Source organism: Callorhinus ursinus, unplaced genomic scaffold (genome assembly GCF_003265705.2).
Source record: "Callorhinus ursinus isolate GAN/ISIS: 27379988/994484 unplaced genomic scaffold, GSC_fseal_2.0 scaffold21, whole genome shotgun sequence".
Taxonomy (NCBI): Eukaryota; Metazoa; Chordata; class Mammalia; order Carnivora; family Otariidae; genus Callorhinus; species Callorhinus ursinus.
The window spans coordinates 7,481,092-7,508,021 of record NW_027397083.1 but is presented as its reverse complement, the minus strand read 5'-3'; positions in this window follow the sequence as shown (position 1 = coordinate 7,508,021).

Sequence of the window (26,930 nt, the reverse complement as noted above, 5' to 3'; positions counted from 1 at the left end):
GGAAGGACCAGGTTTTTTTTATTGCCTTATGGAACAATGAGAAGAAAGAGCTGGAAGTTTATTGTTTAATTTGAATTAAAATATAACAGGACTATATACACCTCAAAGAACTGAAAGCAGGGACTCCCACGGATACTTCTACACCAATGTTCACAGCAGCATTATTCATCATAGCCAAAAGGTGGAAGCAACCCAAGTGTCCATCCACAGATGAATGGATAAACCAAATGGACATAGGTACAATGAAATATTATTTAGCTATAAGAAGGAATAAAATTCTGATACATGCTACAACATGGATGAACTCTGAAGACATCATGCTAACTGAAATTATCCAACACGAAAGGACTTTAAATATTGTATGATTCCTCTTATATGAAGTTCCTAGAAGAGAACATTCACAGAAACAAAGTAGCATGGAGGTTATCAGGAGCTAAAGGGATGGGAGAAATGCAGAGTTACCGCTTAATGGGTAAAGAGTTTATTTGGTATGAAAAAGTTTTGGAAATGGATGGTGGTGACAGTTGCACAACATTGTAAATGTTCTTAATGCCACTGAATTGTATGCTTAAAAATGGTGAAAATGATAAATTTTGTTATGTGTATTTTACTACAAAAAATTCAAATATATATGTGATATTGTGATTTATAATAAGAGATCTATATTTGGACTTTTGACACAGAGCTCCTAAAACCCTTGGAGTTTCCTAAGTGATAAAAAGAATACATGTAAAAGAATATTGTTATTCATAATAGGCCCCTTTCAGCCACACCTGAGCTTGTTAATGAGGTGACTTGGGGAAAGCCCCTCTGGTAGAGGGCTGATAGCCAGGGGATCCAACTGTGTATTCAGAGGGTTGGAACTTTCAGCCCCTGTCCTGACTTCTGGGGACTTCAGAGGAGCTGGAGTTTGACTTAATCACCTAGGGCCAATGGGTTAAGCCACCGTGCCTGTGTAATGAAGTTGCCATAAAAAAATCCCAAAAGTATGGGGTTCCAGGAGCTTCCAGGTTGCTGACCACAAGGAAGTGCTGGGAGGACAGCACACCCACACACCTTGCCCTACGCATCTCTTCCATCTGGTTGTTCCTACATCGTATATCCTTTTATAACAAACCAATTATCTAGTAAGGACACTGCTTTCCTGAGCTCTGTGAGCCATTCTAGCAAATTATCAAACGCGAGGGGCGGGTTGTGGGAACTTCTGATTTTCAGCTGGAAGATCAGAAGCACAAGGGGACAACCTGGACTTGCAGCTGGCATCTGAAAGGGGAGGGGCAGTCATGTGGGACCGAATCCTTCACCTGTGGGATTGGTACTAACCACGGGCAGTCAGTGTCAGAATGGAGTTGAATTGTAGGACACCCAGCTGGTGTCTGGGGAGTTGGAGAACTGCTTGCTGGGGGAAACCCCACACACATTTGGTGTAGGAAGTATTCAGTGAATAGTGAGTAAAGAAAACAAATGTTTTCGTTTTAGTATTTAATCTAGGAGCCTTTGAAGTCTTAGTTTAGTATTTTAGAGCTCCTAGGATGAGTCACTGGGCATAGCAAGGAGTAGGTGTGCAGGGCCTGTTTGATGAATTGTGTTGTGCTAGGGGTCAGATCTGTGTCCCAGAATACAAGTACAGGCTCTCAGAATTAGGAGGGAGTTCATGTGGGATCAGGTCATCCTAAATGTGGTATCCCTTGATCTAGCCTCCTCCGAGGCGAACTTTCTGTCACAGGTGTTGTAAATTAAAAATTACATAGGAGCCAAGTGAGTCCCATAAATGAGAGAAGAGGTCCTAGAAGAAGGCATAAGACATACCTATTTGTAAAATGGGCTCTATCTATCTAAAATGGGCCACAGCTCAGCTCCATGACTGACATGCAAGATTGTAGACTCTGTGTTGCCAGATCTTCCAACTCTGCAAAAAACAAAAAACAAAAAAATCTACATTGTCTAGCAAAAAATCTCCTAATCTGTTGGCAACTCATTTAACCTAAAAAAAAAAAAAAAAAAAAAAATACATTGCGGCCCAAACAAAACACCTTTGCAGTGAGATCCAGTCCATGGACAAACCATTTCCAAAGTCTGTTCTTCAAATTCTAGGAGAATTTCATATACCACTCATCTGGATGGGTATTCAGGATTTGCCTGATGGCTTCTGATGACAGAGGAGCCCATTGTTTAACTAATTTTTTGAAAAATTCTAGTTGTTAGGAAGATCTTACCTTAAATAAAAATCTACCTCCTTGTAAACTTCTCTTCCTGTGTTCCTACAACCACCCATATCCCCTCACCATGTTAGACAAGAGAACAGCTACACTCCAGTGCCCCAGTGTGGCCAGTGCCATTTTCCTCCCTGGAGTCTGGGTTCTTTGAGGACAATGGCTAAGTCTTACATCTCTAAGTAAGGAAAATAAATAGACAGCACTTATTGAACATGTATGTGCCAGAGACTATTCTAAACTCCTTACATGTATGAACTCATTTATCCCTTAAGAGAACTCTTTGTTTCTTAGAGAGGTACTATTGTAATCACGTTTTACATACAAGGAGACTGTGGACAAGAGAGGCTGAATAAGTTGTCCAAGGTCACACACCTTCTACCAGTAAGTAGAAGAACCAGAACTGGAACACAGACAGTCTGGCTCCAAAGGCAGTGTTCAGGATACAGCAAGTGCTTATGGGGATGATCACACTCATTCTGTGATTCTTTGTTGATGCGAAATAAGAGAAAACAAGACTAGTTCTTTCTTCTGGAACCACACAACAAACAGGTCTCCATAAAACCAACATTACAGATGTACTTTACCGTATGCAAAGATATGAAAGATGAGGAAGGAGAAAGGATGGCCTTTAACCATGGAGAATACTGTTAGACACTAAGCAGAACTTCCTGGTGTTGAGTGCTTTGAGCCCCTGGAATAGAGAATATAAAGTTGTGCTTTCTTTCTTAGATAAATGTAGATATTTTTAAGAAAGGATGGGGGAGACTAATGTTTCTGGAATCGTTCTTCCACCTGAAGCTGTCCAGAGGCAGAGAGAAGTGTTATAAAGAAATGTGGATGCTGAGAAACTTACATTCTCGCCATTTCTATTCCTCACGGTTTCCCCCAGGGAGGGCAGAACAGTGGTCTTCTTGGCATACAAGCCTACTGTGGTCCCATGCCCTGATGGCTCCCAAATTGAAGACATGGGAAACAATGAGATCAAAGATTCACAGATCAAATCCTGTGTCCAAAAATCAACTACATAGGTCAGAAATTACCACTGGACACCCAGAATCTGAATATTGTGGAATGGGAAAGGGCTCAAGAAGTAATCTCTTCTTAGCCAATCTTCCACACACAGCAAGAATGCCTTCTGCAACATTCCAGACAGGTGGGCACTCACCTGTTGTGGATACACACCAACCATAGCTCTCAAATCAGCCCGCACAGTCTCAAAAACAGGTGAAATGAATCACAGATAGTTGTAGAAAAATCTGGAGGAAGCCTGAAGGCTGGGACCAGGCGAAAGGGAAGTTAGAGAGAGAGGGAGCACTTGATATGTGATTTTCTCAGCAGAACCCTTTCATTCATGTTCATATGAACATGGGACAATTGTGAATAAGGCCATACAGATGGGATTTTGGAAATTTGGAGTAGCCCTAATCCCATTGCTAATCTCACTTTCTGCAACACTGAGAAAAGCTGGGTTTTTTTTCCCCAGTATATTTATCTACCCCACCGGTGTTGGACTTGGCCTTTTGACTTGTTTTGGCCAAAGGAACATATAGGTGGAGATACCAGCATGCTAGTTCTGAGTCAAGGTCTAACTACTATACAAGGTTTAATTAATAGCTCAGGAATCTATAACAGCATTTTTACTCTTGCTCAACATATTTACTCTTGCTTAACAGCATTTGAGGGCATGTTTGACACTAACACCTAGGCATCTTGGCCAAGAGGTGTCCTCTTTTAACACCTAAAACAGGATAGAAAGTGCTAGACAAAGGTGGGAATGAGGCCTTTATTGACCAAGCTCACTAGGAGAGAGAGGCAGGGCTGCTGAGATCCAGGTGGCCATCAGAACCATCTAGAGACATCCCCTGAAATTGTGTCCCATGAACACAGGCTGGAAGCTTAGAAGACTTGACATCTGCAGTGGTCATTCTTATAGCCACCAGCTCCCATGTATAAACATCCAGACCCACCACTGTGCAATCTCTAAGCTGTCAAGAACCACATGACAATCTGCTGAGCTTTTTGTCTGTTTTCCAGTATTTACGAAGACAAGAGTCTGTTGGGGGTAATTTGGGTCCATTTTTTTTTTTTTTCTGGGAAGACATACAACAATCATCAGCACCTTTCTCCAATGACAATCTTTGAAATAGGGCTGGTGGCAAGCCCCTAAAAAGAGATTCACACAAAGGAAGGGAGGGTAGATGAAGAATACTGCCCTACACTATGCAGATGTAGGAGGAAAGGTTGCTGAATGGGAGGTGACTGCTTGTCCTGAATGTACCAGGAAGTTTTATAACTGTAAGACTGTGGCCCATGTGGCTGCAGAATATCCTCTCCTGCCTTGTCTGCCCACCTGTCCCAGTTCTAATCTGCTTTTGCTATCAGTCTGAGCATCACAGACTCTGGGAGGCTGTGGTAGGTTGTATAATTGGTCAATATATTCACTGACCCTCCCCACTGGCCTCACTGTGTGGAAAGATTATACTTCTTGCTCCATTTACTGCCAATTTAGTCACATGACTTGCTTTGGCCAATGAAGCATGAGTGGGGATATGACACTTTGGAGCCAAAGCCATTACTTGGCTCTGCCTTATCTATTTTCCTTCTGCCATTGAGATCAGCCAGTCCCACATAGGGACTGTACTTTTACCTTTGGTTCCAGAATGAAGAGAGCATGAAGCAGAACTACAGGAGACCTCTGGTGGACCTTGATTGTTTTAAGCTACTTGAAATGTTGCAGTCACTGGTTACTGCAGCAGAAGTAGCTCAAGCTGACTGATAACATTCCCCGGGGCAGATTTCAGCAGCTTCTGCCCTTATTGCCTCTCATGAGCAATTCTGTTGTATCAGTGACCTTACTGTGGTATAATCATTCACTAGCTTTCCAGTGGACCCCAAACTCCCCACCATTAGAGCTCATGTCATTTTAACTAGGTTTCCCCAGTGCTTTGCACAAGGCATGTGTAGGGGTGAAGGGCAGCCTGCCTCAAAATGTGCCACGTTAGCATGCAGATTATTCCCAGCTGAAAACAATAAAGGCCTACAAGACTCAGGAAGAAACTTTGACCTTCCTCCAACTGACTAAAAGAATTCAGGCAGAGGACCTGCTCTAAGAAGAGAGCTATCACCATAGATGACTACATTATAATATGAACTAGGAATGGTAGACAGGGAAGAACCTAGCAAGGTCTTTTTGATCAAAGTCTTGTCTATGTCCCATTGTTTCTGATAGGTCTAGCAACAATTTGCTTTCCAAACATTTACTCTTTATTTTCCTGTGAGTTGCATTCCTTCCCTTTGAGGTCCCAAACCTCTACCTTTTTCTCCTTAGTTCAAGATGACCTATACACCCCATTTTGCCTGTCTTCGGAATCTCCTGTCTGTGTGGATTCCTTATATATACAGCATTAAATTAGATGTTCTCCTGTTCATCTGTCTTACGTCAATCTGATTCTTAGACCAGGTAGAAGAACCTTAAAGAGTAAGAGAAAATTTTTTCTTCCCCTACACATAGAACATAGTGAGCCCTCAAAAATCATGAATGAATAAGTAAATGGTCAAAGGATCCGAAAGCTGTGCACTGTCCTTTCCTCCCCAAGCAGTGTAGCCCTCTCCTGAGGCCCTTTGCACATAAATCCCCATCTTCCAGCAGACATCTGGTGGTAAAATTAACTCAAAGAATAAGTTGCTGCGCTATCCAGAGTAACAGGAAATCTGAGGAATACTCCCTGGAGTGTAACAGGCTTTCTGAAGGATGGCCTCAAGTTTCCAATATTTAAGGCAATCAGATTCAAACATCCAGTAGCCTACGGCACAGGAGGACTGGGGAAAACTGACCCATCTGCTTTAGACCTCTTTTGGGGGGCTGATAGAGCTTGTCTGCAAGGCAGTTTTAAAGAGCCTGTCCAGGTCAAGTTCTTAGTCGCTCTCCCTGGAACCTGGAACTCTCAATGCCCCGATCGGAAGCCCAGTCCTGTTGCCTCACTCCTGGTAAAACTTCAGCCCAGACAACTGCCACTTGAAAGAGAGGATCTCTTCTGTCTCTTAGGGCTGCATCCTGAATCAACCTCTGGCTAGAAGAGGGGCAACATAGTTCTCACACAGTCCTCCCTCCAAAGAGGAGTCCATACCCTTCAGGGCAGGATGTTGCCAACAGGAAGGCACCAACACTGATTTCCTGAGTACCTCTTGCTTTTCATAATATTTATTTTCTCACCCTACCCTTCTCTGTGTGTCCAACACATGGCCTTATCTCGGACTCTGCGTCAGAAGCACTGCATCCCAGAAGACAGCGCCCTGGGCAAGGCCTTGCTGCCCAGTTACCAGGGGCAGCGAGTGCGTCTTCTGGGTATTGAGCGGAACCAAACCACAATATTTACCCCGGGGGCGGACACACGTGCTCAGTGATCAACACGTGGAGGGTGGAAACGAGGTGGTGTTTTGGTTCCATCTCCTCCTGCAGAGTTCCTGTTTGTTTTTCCACTGCTCTGTTCCAAGAGCGTGTACATCGAAGGGGCTGCATGGACAGTCTGTGTGTTGCCCCACTCCCCTCTGCTGCCAGTACCCATGTGGATACCGGAGGTGGGGGTATGGGAGCCCAGAAAAAGAGATGGGTGCCTTCTTTGCCCTTGGGGTGGGGGTGGGCAATCAGGTGCAGGATGGAGACAAAAGACTGTGGATGGGGACACAGGGGCTGGGCCTGGTTATGACCTGATGTGTGAGGCCACCGTCTGTGGGGGTGGGGGCAGGTAAGTGGAGTGCTTGGCAGGCCCGAGCGTGGGCATGGTCAAGGGGCAACGCTAGGAGACACCCCCCGCCGCCCCCGCGTGCACGCTGCGGAATTCTGCCAGCACGATGCAGAGTCACGAGCGGAGCCAGAGCAGCGGAGCGGGCAGGACATCATCAGCGCCCGGAGGGCGCGTGGGTGGAGGGGGGTAAGGGGGGTTCTCGCACCCGACTGCGCCCCTCGCCTCCTCCAGCCCGCAGCTCTATCCCGCAGCTCGACTTCCCCTCGCCCCAACTCTACAAAAAAAAAAACAAAAAAAAAAACCCGGAGCGTCCGGGAGAGCCTCCGGAGGGAGTGGGGGAGGGGGCTTCCTGGGGCGGAGGGCGTCGCACAGCTCTGGCGTCCGCACTTCCCGCCCGCACGCCTCCCCGCTTCCTCCTTCTCGCCACCCTCCCTCCCTCCCTCCCCCCACCCCGGCTCCGCGACCCGCCCCCGCGCGGGAGCTCTCTGGGCGGAGGCGGCGCGCGCAGCGGCGCGGGGGTGGTGGCGGCAACGGGCGGGGCGGCGGGGAGAGGGAGCGGGCGCGCGGGCGCGGGCGGGCTCCTACGCAAGCAGCCGCGAGAGGGGATCCTGGGCGCAGGCCCCGCCCCCTCACGTGCCCGCGGGGCAGGGCCGCGTGCCGCCCGCGTGACCGGGGGGGGGGTCCAGCCCGGCCGCCGCCAACGCAGCCGTGCGGCTTCCACGCGTGGGAGGGAGGCCGCGGCGGTGGCGGCGGTGGCGGCGGTGGCGGCGGCGGCGGGGGTTGGTCGGGCTTGGGGAGGCTGCGGGAAAGTCTGCGCTCTGTAGCCACCTCTCACCGCCGACCCCCGCAGCTCCTGCGCCCCCGGCCTTGGGACCGCCCCCTTCACGGCCCAGGAGTTGGGGGTGGGGGGTGCGGAGCCTTGTGGTGGCTTGGGCTTGGGGGAGGGAGATGGAACTCGGTGAAAGGAGGTCTCCCTTCCCTACCCCCGCCCCATCCACCCGAGTTTCAAGGAGGACTCTTCCCCAAGGGAAGAGCGGGTTCTAGATTTAAACCTAGGCTTGGCTTGCCGGTGGGGTCGGGGGGAGGCAGGGAGAAAAGGTTCTGAAATGAGGAGATCCCCACAGACCTCTTTAATCTCCGTTACTGCACCAGCGCCATGGCAAATCCGTGTGGGTTGGTCTCGACCACCAGACTCTGAGCTCAGTTGGGTCAGGTGCCCTGGCTTCTTGGAGCCAGGGCCAAGCACCAAGTTCAAGGCATGACCAAGAATCTGACATCTTCATCCTTACTGGGTCAGTGACCTCGCCGACAACCCCGGCCCCCCAGCCCCTCTCCGGGAAATGGCAGATGGAGCATCTGGGAAGAGCCAGTGAGCAATGGAGGCCAAGGACAGGCCAAATACCAATTTGAGTGTCCACAGCAACAGAGAAGGAAACCCATCATCTATGCCTTTGCAGTGTGTCCTTAAGTGACCCGCGTTCCTGCAAGGTGTCAGGTGCTGAGAGAGTTCACACGGCCCTGTTGCTATCTTGAAACTTGTGTCTCACTGGTTGCTATTTCCAATGGCTGGTGGAATGGGGAAGGGCATTGCCAGGGGGAAAACACTCCGGAGTGGAAGCCCCTAAGGTAAGTAAACGGGCTCCGTGAAAAGCCATCTACGGTGTGGCACCGAGCCTGGGAGGGAGGAGCCAGGACAGCCACCCGTCCACTAAGCGCTGGTAGAGGGGCAGGGGTGTGAGGTGGAGAGGGGAGGATACTAAATCTGACTCAGGCCCACTTCCCTGTCTTCCTGTGGGAAATCACGGGCAAGGCTGTTTTCTGGAACATATATTATATTCCTTAGAGCAAGGGTAATTCCCCAGGACAGTTCTATGGAAGCAAAACCTAAGTGTGTCCAGATCTTAGTGGGTTCACTTCTGGGGTAACGAGGAAATGAGAGGAGGAATGGAGCAGGGAGATGGATCCCCTTGGGCTGTATGTCTAGATATCGGTGTATATGGACAAGTGCCTTTCTACCCTTGGCTCTTAAGGAGACTCCTTTGCTCTCAACACTCACTTTATTAGGTATGAGGGTGGTCAATATATTTAAATAGTTATTGAGTGCTAGACACTGTGGAGAAAACAAAGGGAGTGCCAGGTAAGGTCCTTGACCAAAAGGAATTTATATCTCATAGGGGAAGTCCTACATTCTTGAAATACACACTTAAGGAAATGCAAGTGGGCATATGAGGTTAAGAGCCAACATGAGTGGTGTAGACAAGTGCTTTGGTAGAAGGGAGTGAACAGTAGAGGCCAAGGAGCCAGAAAAGAATGGGGAGGATTTGAGTAAATGAACAGGAGCCAGGGAAGACATCCTAGGTGCTGAGAACTACATGAACAAAAGCAGAAGCAGAAGTGTGGGTTGTGGTCACCCCGCTGGTCATGGAGAAGGCCCTTTTGGCTGTAATAAAAGGATCAGAGGAGGTCACAGATCTCCTTGGTAAGTGAATCTACCAAGACCCACAGCAGAAGCTTCCAGGTTCCCCTACAGTCTTCTGGTTGTGCAATATTTTCTAAATTTCAGCTCTGATCATTTAAAACCCTACTTAGGAACGTGCAGTGGCTCCTCATTGCCCAAACTCTATTACGGCGGCCCAGGCCCTTTATGATTTATCCTAAACCTGCCTGGTCAGCCCTGCCTCCTATCTACCCTTTCATGCCTACCATAATCCACAGAATTACTCCTGGTAATTCTGCCTTCTGTTTTCCCTCTTTGGTGCCTTCACTTGTAAGCTTTCCCTTTCTTTGGAATGTCCTCTCCTCCCTCACCAGTTCTGCCCACTCATCCTTGAAGATACAGCTCAAGTGCCAGCTCATCCCACAGCCAGATGTAATTTTCATTTGAGTTCCCACAACATCGTGTACTCTATCTTGGCACCTCACGTTCTACGTTGTATTACAGATATGTAGAGGCATCAGCTTTCAAAGTAGGTACGGCTAACCCAGCCTCTTCTTGCCACCTCCATCACTGTCAGCCTTGTCATAGCTACTGTCATCTCTTGTCCGGACTGCTGAGTTAGCCTCCTGACCTGTTCCATGGCTTCCCTCTTGCTCTTCCCAGTCAGTTCTCCACATCAGCAAGAGTGATCCTTTTAAAACGTAGATCATGTCGCTCTCCCGCTCAAAACCCTGCAATAGTCTTCCATCACATTCAGTTGTAATGCAAGATTTATCTTGACATTTAGGACCCTGTGTCACCTGGCCCCATCTACCTCTCCCATGTTCAATAGGTCTAGCCACCCTGGCTTTCTTCCTCCTTCTGGAACATTTCATTTCTGCCTCAGAGCCTTTACCCTTGTTGGCCCTCTTAACAGAATACATATCTCTCAGAAATTACAGGGCTCACTCCCACACTTCATGTCTCTGGTCAAATACCTTCTTAGAGAAGTGCTCCCTGACTACCTTATCTAGAACTGGTTTTCCTGCCAGTCTCTCTCCCATTTCCTTGCTTTTTCTTAAAATCCATTACCACTATCTGAGCCTTATTACATTTATTTTGTTATTTATTTATTGTCTGTCACTGCCATGAGAGGGTAAGCTTCATGAAGTCAGGAATTTCTGCCTTGTTCACTGAGGTAGAACAAAGCTTTCTCACACATAGGTGCGCAGTTTGTTAAATGAATTAATCTTAACTCTGTTACTCAACCAGAACGTCCTTGAGAGCAAGCACCATGTTTTATACATTTGGATCCCCTTCCCTGTCCTCCTAGTCTCTTACACATAAGACCATTCAAATGCTCTTTTAGTGAATTTCACATTCTGTACAGAGTATCTCCAACTGATTTTTCCCCATTAATGTGACTATACCTGTTTAGAAGATAATAGGAAATGGTCTTTATCTATTCTGTCACCTTCAAGGATGTCTTTATTACGTAGATCCCTGGAAGGTCCACTAGATCACTCTTTCCCCCTTAATTGGTTGTGACCTGCATTTTTTTTTTTTATGAAATAGAACAAATGAAATAGCAAAGTGCATTGCAAGTTTTAAGGCCAAGTATTGTCCTTCAGTTTGTGTGTGTGTGTGTGTCTTCAGGTCATGGTATAAAATATCTTATTGTTGGCCCTGGTTCAAAACTTTGAAAGTTCTAGATGCCCCATAGATTGCTATTTGTAGAATATATGCTTATTCTCTTAGTAAATAACTGATATTTACTGTGCATTAAACCAGGCACTATATTGCACATTTTCACATAGATTATTTCATACAGTCCTTGTAACAACTCCGAGAGTAAGGTGCTGTTTTATTCCCATTTTACAGAGGGGGAAGCTGAGGCTTAATATTGCACATTTTCACATAGATTATTTCATACAGTCCTTGTAACAACTCCGAGAGTAAGGTGCTATTTTATTCCCATTTTACAGAGGGGGAAGCTGAGGCTTAGAGAAATTAAGTAACTTCGCCATGATCACAAAGTTGGTGCACAGCCTACCTGATGGTCCACTTCAAGGTTCTCCTTAAGCACAACTCACAGTACCTCCAGCAGCATGTAGTCTTTAATCTTGTACAGTTCACTGAAAAAACCCACCTTGTATTATGCACATAAAGAAACACTACCTACCCAGCATTCTGATGGGAAACTGTTTTAGGTAACCAAGTAGGAGCCAGTGAGGCATGTGGATTTGGGAACTTGTGTGCTGCTGAAGAGTACCACACACGTAGAGAGTTTGAGAATTGCTGGGCTAGATGCATACACAGACACACACACACACACACACACACACACACACACACACACACACCCCTGAGAGCTGTAACTGTAGCTGTTCAAGAGGGCCACCTGACAGGAGCTGTGGCTTTTAGTAACGGGACGTTACCACAGACAAGCCATCGCTTGAAAGGGAGGGAGATAAGGGACTAAATACCCTACTGTGTTCCCTTCCTGTCCTCAGTTTCCCTGCCAGGGACCCGCACTGGCTGAACCAGAGATCAAGAGTCCAATAATGTCCATAGAGGTCAACCTCTGGGCAGGGCACAGAACAGAGTGAAGAGAGTGCAGAGTGGCTCGGGAGGGGCCGATGAGCATCCCCAGCTCCCCATTTTTGATGTGCAGACCAACAAGAATCTCCAAGGCCTGGAAACGCCAAGGCCAAGTCTTGGCTCCAACAGTACTTGACAGCTCTCCACAATGCTTAGCTCTCCCCAAAGGACAAGATCTGAACCAGCCAACTGGGGCACTGTGCAGTCTTGGGACACAAAGCAAGCCCCTCCCTTGGCCCTCTTTTTATTCTCTGGGCTGCCAAGGGAGGAAACCTGGGCCAGAAATAGAACTGGCCCCCCTCATCCACCTAGGCATTTGCAGCTTTGCCAGCACTCCGGCATCTCGTCCATGATTGAGTCATGGACGAGATTGGTGGGTCTTTATACAGGCTGGGGATTCCACCATCTGAATGGCAGAAATTTATTCCTGCCAGGATTTTGCACACTTCAGAGTTGAACACCCCCGCCCCCCGGGGGAAAGAAGCAGCAAGCAAACTGTGTGTGTGTGTGCGTGTGCGCGCGCATATAGGAGGGAAGGGGTAGAATGCAGCCTTATAAAGGCGTGATTCTTGCTGTGTACACTTGCCCAGCCTTTGCAGGCAAATGCATGGCTGCAGTTGTGGCTAAAATATGAATGAATGTGGTTGTGTGCAGGTGCATGAATGACTGTATGTTTCTGTGAATGAATGCATTTGAGCTGAAGTGTGTATGGGAGCCTTGCAAGCTGGGGTACTGGTGTGCAGGTGCTTGGCGGTCTGGAAGCATCCACCAGTCAGCGTCTAGACCACAGTCTGTAAGTGCTGGGTTGGGGGGGAGGGGGAACACTCGATTTGCTAAGAGCACCTCCCTTTTGGTGCTGCTGCTGTGGCAGCTTGAACCATTGGCAATTGCCTTGTCTTCCCCGAACCCCCAGGAGAGAAAGGTGGGGAAAGACAAGGGAGACCACGTGGTCAGTCTCTTATTAGCCGAAGGTTCCTCCAAACATCAGAAATTGTCCTTGGATAAACTCTAGCCCCACAGCCTCCTGATAGGCCCCCAGTGCTCCTCCTTGGGGCTGAGAAAGGGGTAGATGAGTAATAGCTGGGGTATGATTTTTCTCTGGCCTACTAGTCCAGCATGGTAGAATTATGCATAGTCTGTCCTTGTCTGAAAACGTTAAGGTCGACAACACATTACCCCCTTCTCTCTCAACTAGATTTCAGGGGTTGGAAGAGAAGTCCTCATTCTTGTAAGAAATCGTGATAAGCACAGATGATTGGGTAATTATGAAATGGCAACCTGACCTTGTGGGTGTACCAAAAAAAAAAAAAATTTAAGGCCCACTTAATTTTAAGTCAGACGATTTAAATATATCTTGGGCTCTCCTTCTCCTCCACCAAAGGCCCCCCACATCCCTTGTCATCCAAGTGGCCTCCTAAGAGGGCCCTTGTACACAATGGCCCTAATTAGTCCCCTCATTAACAGTCTCAGCAGAGGCCAAAGACTGAATGGGTCAGAGAAACCAAATTCTTTTATCACTGAGAGGCAAAGTGCAGCCCATGGGAGAAGAATGGGTCAGAGAGAGAGAGTGTTGGGGAGCAAGAAATGTGGGGAATGAAGGCGCTACAAAACTATGGTAAACCGCCTCCTCTGAGAATAGAGAAATCTAATAGCCACCCCTCCCCCCAAGCTTTGAGAGTCACTCTGTATCACGCACCTCAGTTTGGTTGGGGAGGCACCCTTTATATTCATGTATGTAATTCATAGGTATGTATAAAAATGTATGGTTGTAAAACAGATGGGTTACAACTGTATTGTTAGCTCTGTGAAGGGCACAGCTGCCCCCCATAAAAAGTAGATTTTTAATAAGTGCAGAATTTAATGACACAGTCTAATTATCAGATTGCATACTGAAATCCCCCAGATTAAACGTATTCCTGTTTTGGTGGGCTGCTGTCTTTTCTGCCAAGCAGCCATGAGAGAGAAGAACATCCCAGAGCCTTTGCTTATGAATGTACTGTCTCTGCTAAGTGTGAATGTGCTGGTGCTTTGTTTGTATGAATGGGGGTTGCATGTGCTGGTCAGAGGCCACGTGAGACATGTGGGGTGGGAATTATATCTTAAGATGAATTGGAAAAAACGAAACAGGAAAGTGTGAATGGCATAAATCTCTCCCATGGTGCCCCCTCTTCTCTGTTACCCACTGCCACCATAAGGCACACCTGTCTTATTAAAATTAATTCCTGGTTTTGCAAATAACAATAGATCAATATCTGTACTTGAGTTCCACCCTTCCCTGGGACCACACTGCCAAAAACAGAGCTGCAGCACAAAAGATACCGCAGTCAGTTCATGCAAGGGGTTATTTTTAGATCAGAAAAAAGAGGGGAAAGAAAAAAAAAAGCAGTTCTGGGTTTTGCAATCTAATTTGGTCCCTTTTCTTAAGGGAAAAAAAAAATCCCATCAATGGCATTTTCCATACAATCTGATTTCTCTTTGGCTCCTAGAAAAAGAAGAGATCTAGGGCTGAAAATTCTGGAGTTTTATGGCTGATTCCAGCTAGTAGCCTTTCTTCACCAGGCTCCAACTGAATTAATTTGATACTATTTTTGAAAGTCAGTGTTTCTAAGGGAGACCTAATGACGCACTGACGTCAATGCAGGTCAATAGCACACACTGCTGGAACTGGGCGTGCTACACTGAGCCAGAACTGGAGCCTTTTCAAACAGCCCCAACTCTGCAAATATCCCAGCTTTGCAGGGGGAGAAAAAAAGCCAGGGTTTTATTAGCATTGAGACCCCCACCATTCCCCCCCCCAACACCTTCAAAACTGATGCATGTTTTCCTGATGCAAAAAAAGAAAGAAGAAAATCCAAACAGATACAATCAGACGCACTGCAGTGCCAAAAAAAAAAAACAAAACCCATACCTGTCAAAAGAACTATATGTAATCCGTGCACACACACATTTACGTTCAGAATGCAATGCATATTATTAGGGTCTGTCTATAAATAGATTCCGAGAGTGTGTGCATGGGGACTTAGTCCCCAAACCGGGTTTTTGAACGTGGGTGATGAGTTCTTTGCTCTGATCAGTTACTCAGGAGGTGCCTGAATGTGTGGGGGTGGGAACGTGGGAGGGGGGCTGCCTCCTCTCTCTCCTTTCCTCTGGCTCCCCCCCTCCTTTCTTCTCTTTTCTCTCTCCCCCTCCCTCCTCGCTCACCTTCTTTCTCCTCTCCCTCTATCCCTCTCTCATTTCCTCTTTCTCTTCTTCTCTCTCCTTCAGCCTTCCCCACCCTTTTTCTTTCTCTCCCCCTCCCTCTTTTCTCTCCTTTTCTCCCCCTCCCTGTCTCCCCCTCCCTCTCTCTTCTCCCTCTCCCTCCAAGTCTGGCACTGAACGCGAACTGTTTTGCTTTGCTCCGGGAAGAGTGCAGACACATAACGTGAAATCCCGAGCTTTTTGCGTGGTGCATTTAAAATGCTTCCTTATTTGTATTACCCTCATTCCCTCACCTCTCCCACCCCCTCACCAGTCCTTCCAAATTTCCCTAGAAATCTATGTAAAGCGTGCGGAGGGGAAACATTTGCACAAAAAGTGAAGGAGCTCGCCAAGGTAGGTTATACCATGCACTGTCTTGTGTTTGGCTTTTGCAAAGTTTATGATGTCAGTTGGTGGATGTTTGGTGGAGTAGATCTGTGTGACTGGCCATGATTACTGTCTTTTTCACTGAACAATTATATTTGTACAAATTGCCTAGACTTCTTAAGCAGGCTTTCCATGGTTGTGTGTGTGTGTGTGTGTGTGTGTGTGTGAGATTTTTGCAGGAGGCATGCCAGTTGGAAGAGGATCCTGTGGTGGTAAACTGGGGAGAGGGTGCTGCCTCGCCTACCCCCACCCTAATGTTTTGTGGTGGGGGGGACAGGGGAGGGGGGCTTCTGTAGTGGGCAAGTGCTTCTTCCACTTTGTCCTATTTTGAATTGATTCTCATTCACTAAGTGTCTTCATTCTTGTAATCATTTTGCACATGAAAATTTAGTTGCAAAAAGGCTTCATGAAGTCAGAGCAAAGTGGGGGAGTGTGGGGAGATAAAGAGTCAGGGCATGGTGGTGGTGATGGTGGTGGGAACATTTCTTGCATAGAGAATTTAATTTCTCATGACTTGAAGAAAATGCTCTTTAGTGGGTGCAATCAAAATAATAAAAAAAATCCCTATTAGTGGGTAAAATGAAATTAAAAAAACACATTTCTATTGCTAGAGCAAAAACTGCTACAGCTCACAACCACCTGTAGAGGGAAATCTTTATGCATGATTTTTTGGGGCCAGTTGTGTAGAGGAAAACTGCCTGAAAAGGCGCCTGGCAAACTTTGCAGCATGAAGACAAGAGAGGCTGAACTCAGCAGGGTGGAGGGTTCCATGATGGGGGGGCGCGGCAGAGAAGGAGGGAAAGCCCGGCACCCAGCCAGGGTCTCTAACGCCTGGGAAGCTGCAGAGTTGGCCTCCTTGCTTTGGGAGCCTGGTCCGGAGATGGGTCCAGCGTGAAGTGGAAAAGCTGCAAGGGGCGGGGGCTCTCAGGGTATATGTGGAGGGGGGGGCGCGGTGTTCTGTGAGGTCAGGAGCTGTGTGGCGCCTGGTGCCATGTGGAGATGGGGAGGTCAGAGGCCAGTTTTTCCAGCGGGGCCCTGGTTTCCCTGCTGCCACACAAAGCAAGGTGGTTATCAACAAGTGTTTCTCCTGAGAAGATTAGTTTTGACAGAGACTTCAAGGGGTTCTCTAATCTGGGTAAATCCACCAGGACTTTATTGTGTTTGGCAAAGAGAGTAATTCTTTGTTAGGAAGGACCTTGGAGAAGAGAGGGGGAGCGACAGAGAGGCGGGGAGACTTTTGAACATCAGCCGTTTGACCTTGGGGGCCAGAGTTCAAATCCTCCAGAGAGTAGAAAAGGCTGAAAAGAAGGTTACCCCTTCTCCTGCCCCCACACCTTTCATACTGAGCTTTATATTTAATGGGAAAAATTCAGTGCCTGGTGTTGGCCGAACCTCGTCCATGGGAATTCCATGTGTCTGAGAGCAGGATTTTTTTTTTTTTAATCTAGGGAAGCAGGCAGTACTCTCAGCCATAGTACTGTTTTTTTCCCTTCAAATGATCTTCTAGGAAAGCTGAATCACCTCCACTCTGAAGAGCAGCCACTTCTGGGAGGTGGAATACAAGTCTCTGGAGGGGGGAATACCCCCCCATACACACAGCCTTTAAATATAGATGTGGGGGCACCATTTGAATGTGAAGTTAAAATGCACTTGGAAATATGGGGAAGGTAACAGGCAAGGGTTCGCTGGGCTGGGCTGGGCTGGGCTGGGAGTAGTGAAGACCACCCAGATGAGGATGTGATTCTCAAGCAATGAGTTCGTAGCTTTTTGATCCTGAGAGTGGGAGGGGGCTGGGTTACCAAATTATAAGTAAATCTCAGCAGGGGGTGGGGGTGAGAGATCTAGGGAGGGTGCTTGGAAGTTAAAACCTGCAACGCTTGTTGTCACGGCAAGGCATGCCTCTAGAGCTAGAATAACCCGAAGGCATTGAGTATAGACATAGAAACAGGATCAGAGGTGAAGGAGACTGGACTGAGCCAGGTCTTAGGGTGAAGCATTGTCCAGTAAAGAGAGCAGAGCAGATGGCAACTCCATCCTTGGGGACTTGCTGGTGTAGAGTGAAACCAGGCCAGCATGTCTGACATCCATTGTCCACATCACTTGAAATCCTAGTTCAGGTACCTGCCCCCTCATTTTTTGTACAGGAGTAGAGGAAGAATAGTCTTTCACAGCCTCAGAGGCCCGTAGGGTCACGTGGGTCGCTTCTCTTAGAAGGAACTTGTTTCTGTTCTTTACCTAAGTCAACAAGTGTCTGTCCCCTTTTGAAATAAAGGGAGAGAAGGGTGGTTACAAGAAAAATCGGGTCCTGGAAGTATAGACATATGTCCTTCATAGTCCCCCAAACTCATCGGTATCGCTCTCTGCTGTGGTCTCCTGAGGACTATGTTCCAGAAGGACACCATTTTCACCCTAGCCCTAAAGGTGTTTTACGTCTGTCAGCCAGTCCCCAGAGACCCATGTCTCAAGAGACCACCTGTCTCAAGTTCTGCCAGGTGCCCAAGCACACCTCCCGTGCAAATACATATGCGCAGTGCACCTCAAACATGTGTGCCAAGACCACAGCAATATGCAAGTATGTGTGTGTGTGTGTGTGTGTGTGTGTGCAGGGTTCTCTCCACACGTGAGCTCACAGGCAACACACACAAGAGCGGACCTTCTTCATCTTCTGTCACCTCTGGTTTAGGGGTGGATCTGACGTCCCTGAGTGTATGTGGTGAACCTGAATTTACCTTGGGTTTCCTCATACTCATTCAGGAGTGTTAGTTCCCCCTTCACTCGACGTTGGAGAGCATTACCACAAGCAGCTGTCTACCCACTCAGGAGAAGAATGAAGTCCAACTTTTCCCTTCATCACTTTGGATGAGCTCTGGTGCTTCACCTTTGTATCTCAAAAGAAAAACAAGGGCAGGAGCAGGGCCAGCTACATAATTTGTGGGGACCCCGGTATAGAATGAAAATGTAGGGCTCCTGGTTCAAAAAGCAGGAAAAAAGTGCTGCTAGAGGAACTGACATATAAAACTTTTTTCCTTGAGTGTTTCTCTCAATTTGTCATGATGTTTTTTATTTGCTGTTGAATGTACTAAATAAAAATTAAAAAATTATTAGCATGAATTTTACCATCCATCTTTATATTGTTCAGTGCTATAGGAGAGCATTTAATTTATTGGCAGAATCACCAAAATTACACAATTCCTAGTTCATCAGTCGTACATGCATAGGTACTCTGTTCTTACTGAGTGATGGAAACATCGAAGAAAATGTACTCAACTGGTTTTATTTCACTTTTTAAATGCAAACATTCTACCAGCTGTCTCTGACGTCAGCTCTCTGATAAGGAAGGACTGAGGAAAAAGAACCATGATCTGTCCTAACCTTCCCTTTCCTCCTATGTCATCATTTTCAGCATAGATCATTGGCAAATAACAGGGAAGGAATGCAGATCAGAAACTATATGATAGGGTTCCTTGTTCATTAGTGTTTCAAAGAAACCCATTGCTGCCTTTCTGCATTTGAAGCAAGTTCTGGTTCATCTCAGTACTGTCAATGCCCCCACTTATTTACAGACTTGCCTTTCACTTGCTTTGAGTCTCGCGGAGCCCTCACTGGAATTCTGTACTCTCGAGGGACTGCCAACACTATGGGGCAGCAAGGGTTGGTGAGCACGTCCATGACACATATCTTCTCTACTCACACATTCTCCACTGTCTCACAGACTTTACTTACAAAACACAAGTTCCAAGGCAAAATTATTATGAATTTCAAGACAATGACATTAGAGTATTAAACCAAGCACAAGGCCCTGCTGAGCACAGGGCTATGTGAGACTACACAAGTTGCACACCCAAGAAGCCAGCCTAGGCAGGAGGAGGTGAGAAGTAACCCAGATCCTAGACTGAGAACACGGTTGCTCATGTTCCTTCATCAAGCCAATAATCCCATCTGCAGCAAAAAAAAAAAAAAATCTTCAGCAACCTCCGTTTTTGATCCATTGGGGTGTTCTTCTCTAACCAAGTCCCACTCTGAAAAATCCAACAGTTCATGGTGACTCTGTCACAGCTTTGAAGAGAGAAGTCATCTGCTGATCCCTTCTGGGTCTGCTGAAGCCTTGAGTTAAGAGCTCAAGCCCGGAAATGAAGTATCCATCCAATCCTTACCCAACACTTCTGAGCTTGGCTCTGTCAAACAGACTCTTTGCCTGATAGGTACTTTGATTTCAGCATCTACACATGAATAAGATAAAACTTAGTTTGCTTCATGAATAATTGTGCTAGTTATTTAATGGCAGGTTCTCAAAAATGACTTTGGCAGTAGGTTCAACTGATGTTAATATAGAAGAAGTAGGGCTTAAGGCTCAAAGAGTGAAGTGCAAGATAGTCCTATATTATTCTGATGGACCCCAATGGAAAGGGAATTTTCCCTTCCTTCATCAACTGCCTCCTTACTCTCTAAGAAGCAAAGCTAGAAGGCACCTCAGAAATGTGAGATGGACTGGAGTGGAAATCAGATGGCATTAAAAACGCATCCAAACTAGAGAACAAAGACACTATTGACCCTCCATCATTGGTTCAGGGACTTTCAGAATTGTGTTTTCAGCCTTAATCTAGTTTTTCTTTCCTGCCTGGTCCTTTAGGTGATAGAACACCCTTTTGTGAAACATGGAGTTTAGACTAAGCTACTAAGAGTACCTAGAGAAAAGAGGGAAAAGAATTATTCTTTTATGTAACCTTTGTTAGACTTGGAGGCTGCTGCAGCAACAGCTCAGTTAGTGGACTGGAAGACCAGTCGAATAATTATTTACTGTTTGTATAAGAGGCTAGCACAGTTCTTGACCCATTGTGGGTGTTTAATAAATGCTAGCTGACTCTGAGTATGTCTCATTATTGTGGCATAGGTATATGCTATAGTTGAAAGAGCCATAGATCTGGCCTCAAACCACATAGATTCAAGCAACCAAGGGAATGTATGATCTTGGACAAATTATTTAGCTTCTTTGTGACCTGCTTACCTCACCTGAACAATGGGAGTATTCACATTATAAGACCTACCCCATTGAGAATGAAATGAGAAATTAGATGGTTTATCCAAAAGCACTCTAGAGTATTCTATATATGTGATACATGTGTTGCACCTCTACGTGTGCACATAGGCACATGTTAAAAATTTTTTAAATCATGCCTTCCTCTCTTTGCCATCTCAGTTAGCAATAGAGGTAGACATAGGTCTCTGATAGGCTGGACTCTCACAGGTTTCCTGAATACAGTATAATGGTAGATAGTTCAGGGTTTGCAGCCAAACAGACCTGGGTTCAAATCTTGGCTCCTGTATTTGGTTGGTTATGTGAGTTATGACAAGTTATTTAAACTCTCTAAGCCTTGGTCTCTTGACACTTAAAATTAGAGTAATAACAGTACCTACCTCAAAGCTTTATGATGATGGTTCATTTATATATATATATATATATATATATATATATATATATATATATATATAACACAGATATATATATATGTGTGTATATATACATATATATATATATCTGTTATTTTTTTAACTATTATTTTTATTATCAGACCTCTGGTCACTGATGGAGCCAAAGAAACATCAGAAAAGTGGTGGGATCATCTTCACATGGCATTTTGTGGGGTGGCATTTCCATCATGTGCCTTTCTTTCCTGGGTAGATTCTTCTTTCTCTGAAGATAGCAGGGCTGTTCTTAGACGTTTCCACATACACTGGGACTCCTCTTGGGAGATGCTGGGTAAAATCTATCTTCCCCCACCTTACCCTCTGATAGCCAAAGGAACTGTTCTCCATTGACCCTGCTAAGCCAGGGAGACACCTGGGAAATTTTCCTGGACCTTTCACTTCAGCTCAGAGACCATAAGTTCTTTTCTCCCAGTAACCCCCAGTCCTGAAAGAGGAGGCATCCAGGTAAAGAGAAAGGGGCTCAATTTGTGCTTAGCACAGGTCTGGACCTCAAGAGTACGGATGTGAGAAGATCATCTGTGCTTGACTCACTGGAGCCAAGAGGCAAGACTCGAGTTTCCTCCTATCCATCGGGGCAAATTTCCAAGTCCTCCTTGGACATTGTGAGAGTCCCTCAGGGATTCCATGGAGGCAAGTATGACTATCTTCATATACTCTTCATCCAATCTTGAGTTTCAGTGACTTCATTTCTAGTGGAGAACAGAAGAAAGTAATCCCTTACGAAGTCCTACTGGCCTCATGAAAAATTGGGAACTCAACAAAAATTTATGGAGGGTCCACTAGATAGCAGGTCATATACTAGGCTCTGAAGATAGATAATTAAGACATGGATCCTGCTTGCCATCATGGCACTCATAGTCTAGAAGGTGAAAAGGGCATTTAGCAACTCACATTCTTCCTTTGATAAGACCCTTACCCATCTTAGGTTCTTAGGAACTTGTAAAGCCCTTGCTTGACCAATAATCCACCACAGGCTTCCTTTCCTTGTTCCAAACTTATCTTTCCTGTGTCCCATTCTGTCAGAAAGCATGTTAATTGGTGTGGATATGTCATTTGAAAAAGAAGTTCCACCCACTAAAATCCAGATTTTTTGTTCTAGAGACTTGGTAATATTTGGGGAGGAAGCCAGGCTTTTGTGGCAGTTCATCCTTTTGGAAGCTCATGGGATGATTACGTTAGGTCTTATGGGTCTCAGAACAATAGGACTTACCCTAACCACTATATCTTGGGTATTAAAGAACCACTGAGCCTGGAAAGATCTGCTTTCCAAGGAGTAGCCTCAACCTAGCCTCAGTCTGGGTCAGGAGTTAGGATCCCAATTCACTACAAGGGTTATTTGCTTCTATTTACTTTTCTATATTGAATTTACACAGATTTGGAAAATAAAGCATTTGGGGAGGCGATTTTTTTTTAAGATTTATTTATTTATTTTGAGAAAGTGAGAATGAGAGAGAGAGAGAGTACATGAGGGGGGAGGGTTAGAGGGAGAAGCAGGCTCCTCGCTGAGCAGGGAGCCCGATACGGGACTCGATCCCGGGACTCCAGGATCATGACCTGAGCCGAAGGCAGTCGCTTAACCGACTGAGCCACCCAGGCGCCCGAGGCGAATTTTTTTTTTTAAGGAATAGTAAAATAGCCACTATCCCTCCCTAAAAACTCCTTTGTTAGTCATCTCCACCAAGGCAAGAGGATTTCTCCCACTCTCTATTAACCTACTATTTATAAACTCTCAGATCTTTAAAAGCTTTATCACCTATATTGTGTTCAATGAATCTGGTGAGCTGAATATTTGGGAACAGAAGTCGATGAGTTCATTCCATTGGCCTGTGACCTGTGGCAAGCTGACTCTCCCTCCAGGTTTTATTTCCCCTACCCAGATTAAAGAAACACCGTCCTTTTGTTTTTTTGTTTTTTGTTTTTCCTAGAAGGTAGGGACTTCAGTACTAGTAGTCTGCCTCATCAGCAACCACTATATTCTCTTATCTGTCCCCCAGTCTTCAGAGACCCTATGATTAGATAAATTGGCTGAACCAGGTGTCAACTGGGTTGTAGCCCAGGATCTGGTGCCCTAACCTAGTGAACTTAGGTGATTCACTTGGCCTCTCTTGGCCTCATCTCTAAAACAAAGGTCAGAGTCTACAAGCCCTATAATTTATGTAATATCATGAGTGTTGCTCAGAGCAAGTTGAATTAACTCTTGTCCTTAAGGAGCTCCTAAGGTGTTTGGAAGAATGAGCATATATGAGTTGAATGTACTGTGGTCACTGTTATCAGTCTTCTTTTATGGTTGTGGGATGGAGGGGTCAGTGGCTGTTCAGACCTCAGACAATGGGTTTTTCTGGGCCCATTAGTACCCATGATGTCTGGCATTCCATAGACTATTCACAGCAGATACAACACAAGACTGAATATGGATTCTTTTTCATCTGGGAACTATACATGCCCAGCCTCTGCCAGCACTTTGGAGATCTTTCCATTAAGAGGAGAAACTCCAGCATGGGACTCAGAGCACAAGCCGGGGAGCCTGGATGCAGATCCTGCCTACTTAAATAGTTTAGAGACCTCAGACAAGTTCAGTAACCTCTCTGTTTCCTCAACTATAAGATGGGAATAATAATAGTACCCACCTCCTACGGTTACAATGAGTAAATGAATACATATGAAGTGCTTAGGACATTGCCTAGTGTATAAAAAGTGGTCAGTTGGATGCTTGCTGTTGTTATTAATATTTCCCCCACTCTTAAGACATCTCTGTCTCTAATATCCCACCCCTTCAGGTCTCTCTTGGGAGACTTCTATGCACTTGAAGATTTCAAGGAAAACATAAATACTCTATAACTAGCTTGGCCCTGGAGGACTCGAAGCAGGATGCACATGAAGCAAGTTGCAGTATGATGAAGGCTGGTTCCTGCTGAGGGCTTGGTGCATCCTTACCAGGGCCTGGAAGTTAACCAGACCATAAATCCCTAATCATAATGAGCCCCTCATGGGCATGAGTATGAGATCTAATCAAAACATTAATAATTCTCCTGAGTTACAATCCAGACCAAAGTTGTGTTTGACATATAATTTTAAACCAATTTGAACCGGTATATATATTTGCCCATATCGGTGGCTCACAGCAGCAAGTTATTCCATGAGTCAAAACATTTGGTGTCAGCCCTAGAGATGAGACACCAAAGGGACAGGACATGACAAGACTGGGCCTGGGTCCTCTCTTCTTCCTGTGGCCAATGGTTCTCAGGCTCTGAAAGGTAGTAGTAGTAGCAGCCAAGCTTATGGGGTAATTGAAGGCAGGGTCTTTGTCATCTACGATTTTGAGAAGTACCTCCTGTGATGTTTGCTCTGGAGCCTGCACTTTCCCTACCTGGTCCCAGCCCCTATGTCAAAGGAGCCAACATTGACCCTTAAACAGAGTTGGGTAAATAAAGCCCACCAAGGTTACAGATCCAGATAGATGGAGTCATGGTTTGAGAGCTGCTGATAGAATCCATTAGCTTACCCCTCTTCCCCAGATTCTTCTTCTTTTTTTTTTTTAAAGATTGTATTTATTTGACAGAGAGAGACACAGTGAGAGAGGGAACATAAGCAGGGGGAGGGGGAGAGGGAGAAGCAGGCTTCCCGCTGAGCCGGGAGCCCGATGCGGGGCTCAATCCCAGGACCCCGGGATCATGACCTGAGCCGAAGGCAGATGCCACCCAGGCGCCCCTCCCCAGATTATTCTTAATGGTAGTTCCCAAAGAGTCTTTTCTTTACAGGCATGAGCCCTAAAGAATTCTATCCTTGAACTAGGTCCCCAGATGTCAGTCATTCCGTTCATCCCAAATTATAAAAGTCCAATGCATTTGCTAAAGATGTAATGAGTCCCTTTTTTTCTCTGTGGTTTGGTCCAGTGTTACACTTGCCCTATGGAAATGACACAGTGGAATGAGAAGGAGCATCAGATATTTCCATCGGTCCTGGTTAGGACTTAAGGTGTGCCCCAGTTCTCCTTACTCATGGAAATTTCTAAAATTGAAGGGAACTCCACTATTGCCTGTTCTGGAAAACCCAGCTAGGACTCAAAGACGGGCTGCTGTGTATCTCAGACTAGCTACCCCACTTAACAGCTGTTTGACATAGGGCAGGTTATTTAGCCCCTCTGAGTCCCAGCTTTTCAACTTTAAAATGGTAACTGTAATAGGAACTGTTTAACTAAGTTGCTGTAAGGATTGAATAGGATGATACTTACCTATTAGCACAGTAGTTGAGATCAGTAAATACTCAATAAATATTGGTTATTGTTAATATTGGTATCCTGCCAGGAGAAGGAGGGAGAGGAGCTCTCATATATTTTTAACCTTCCTGTATGTCAAGCCTTTGCTTTCTTCTGGGTTCCTCCTAAGCTATGTATCATCCTGTAAGTAGGTGAGGCACATAGCCCCTTGGGTACCCTAAAAGAAATGAGGCCACTGCTAATCAAAATCGGGCTGTGAGCAAATGTTAATTGTAAGAAAGACTAGAAATATTTCCCACTATCTCTTGGGGCTCCTACTATTACATTAATTAACTGTAAGCCAGAAACTAAGTATGAGGAAGGTCTGTGCCCTGAGAGTGGGCCACCTGGTTAACCTGAGGAATCTGAGCAGAGAAGGAACTGGAAAAGCTCAGCTCAGATCCTCAGTAGAATCCATCTTGCCACTTTTTGGCAGCCATCTTAGGTCTTTTATCTGAAAGACATGCTGTGTCTATCATTTAGTTTCTCATAGGCTTGTGTTTAAATGCTCCTAACAGCAGACAAGGACTATTTCCTTCACTCTGCTCTTAACAGTGACCAGGCTTCATGACCGCCCTATAACAAATTTATAATAAATGTCCTTCAGTGACTATGAATCTAGATATTTGTGGAGAGAGGGTGACTGGAAAGCTAGAGCACATTCAAAATTCCAAGGGTGAGAGAAGTGTTAGCCTCAAAGTTTCAGCCCCAGATCTCCTTGGATCAGCCCCAAGAGGAACTGTTCTTTCTATTCCAAGTGGCAACTGGAACCCAAGAGTTGAACCTTGCCATGGGACTAAATATGTCTCTAAAGTTCAAGAACTCCTGGGTTCTCTGAAAGCAGGATTGAGTCTAGGTCCTTTGCTGATGAGCACTTCAGTTTTCTCTCAGGAAAAAGGTCTCTGGTAGAGAAAAAATCTGTGGCCTCTGGGCAGAGATCTGTTTTATGGAGAAATGAAGCAAATACAGACTAGAGAAGAGCAGTTTTACCTGGGAGCTCCCTCTACTGGCTATTTGGTAGAAATTCCTTAGCAGTCATTCTGCCCTGCCCTGCAGTATCAATTTAAGGCATCTGAGATTCTTGGTGCCTTGAACCAAGGAGAAAATAAGGTATCCCAAGGCACCAAGATGAAACTCCAGAGGTTGGCCTCTTCTGCCTCCTTAATAATTGCATCTAACATTCACTGGGTGCTAACATAGTGCTAGACATCTTTCTTGTATGATCTCATTTAATACCACAGCTGCATGTGTTAGAGTTTTACAAATGAGACAGCCACAACCTGGAACATTAACTAAGTTCCTGGCATCACCAGAGCCTAGCAGACTCACTGTTCTTAGAAATCTCCTGAGTGAGAACTCCAGAGAAGCAAGAACCAAGGGGCAAATGTGAAATTAGAAGTGGAACTTGTCCTCACCCCCCCCCAATATAAATAGGCTACACCTGGCTATGGGGTTGTTCCATAAACTTTCTGGGTTCTAGAGCATTTCAGCCTTGCTTTTTAAAAAATTCAGCCCATGAGACAATTAAGTACATGACAGTGCTTGCCCAGTCTGTGCTCTCACTGTGATGCCCAGACTGAAGAACT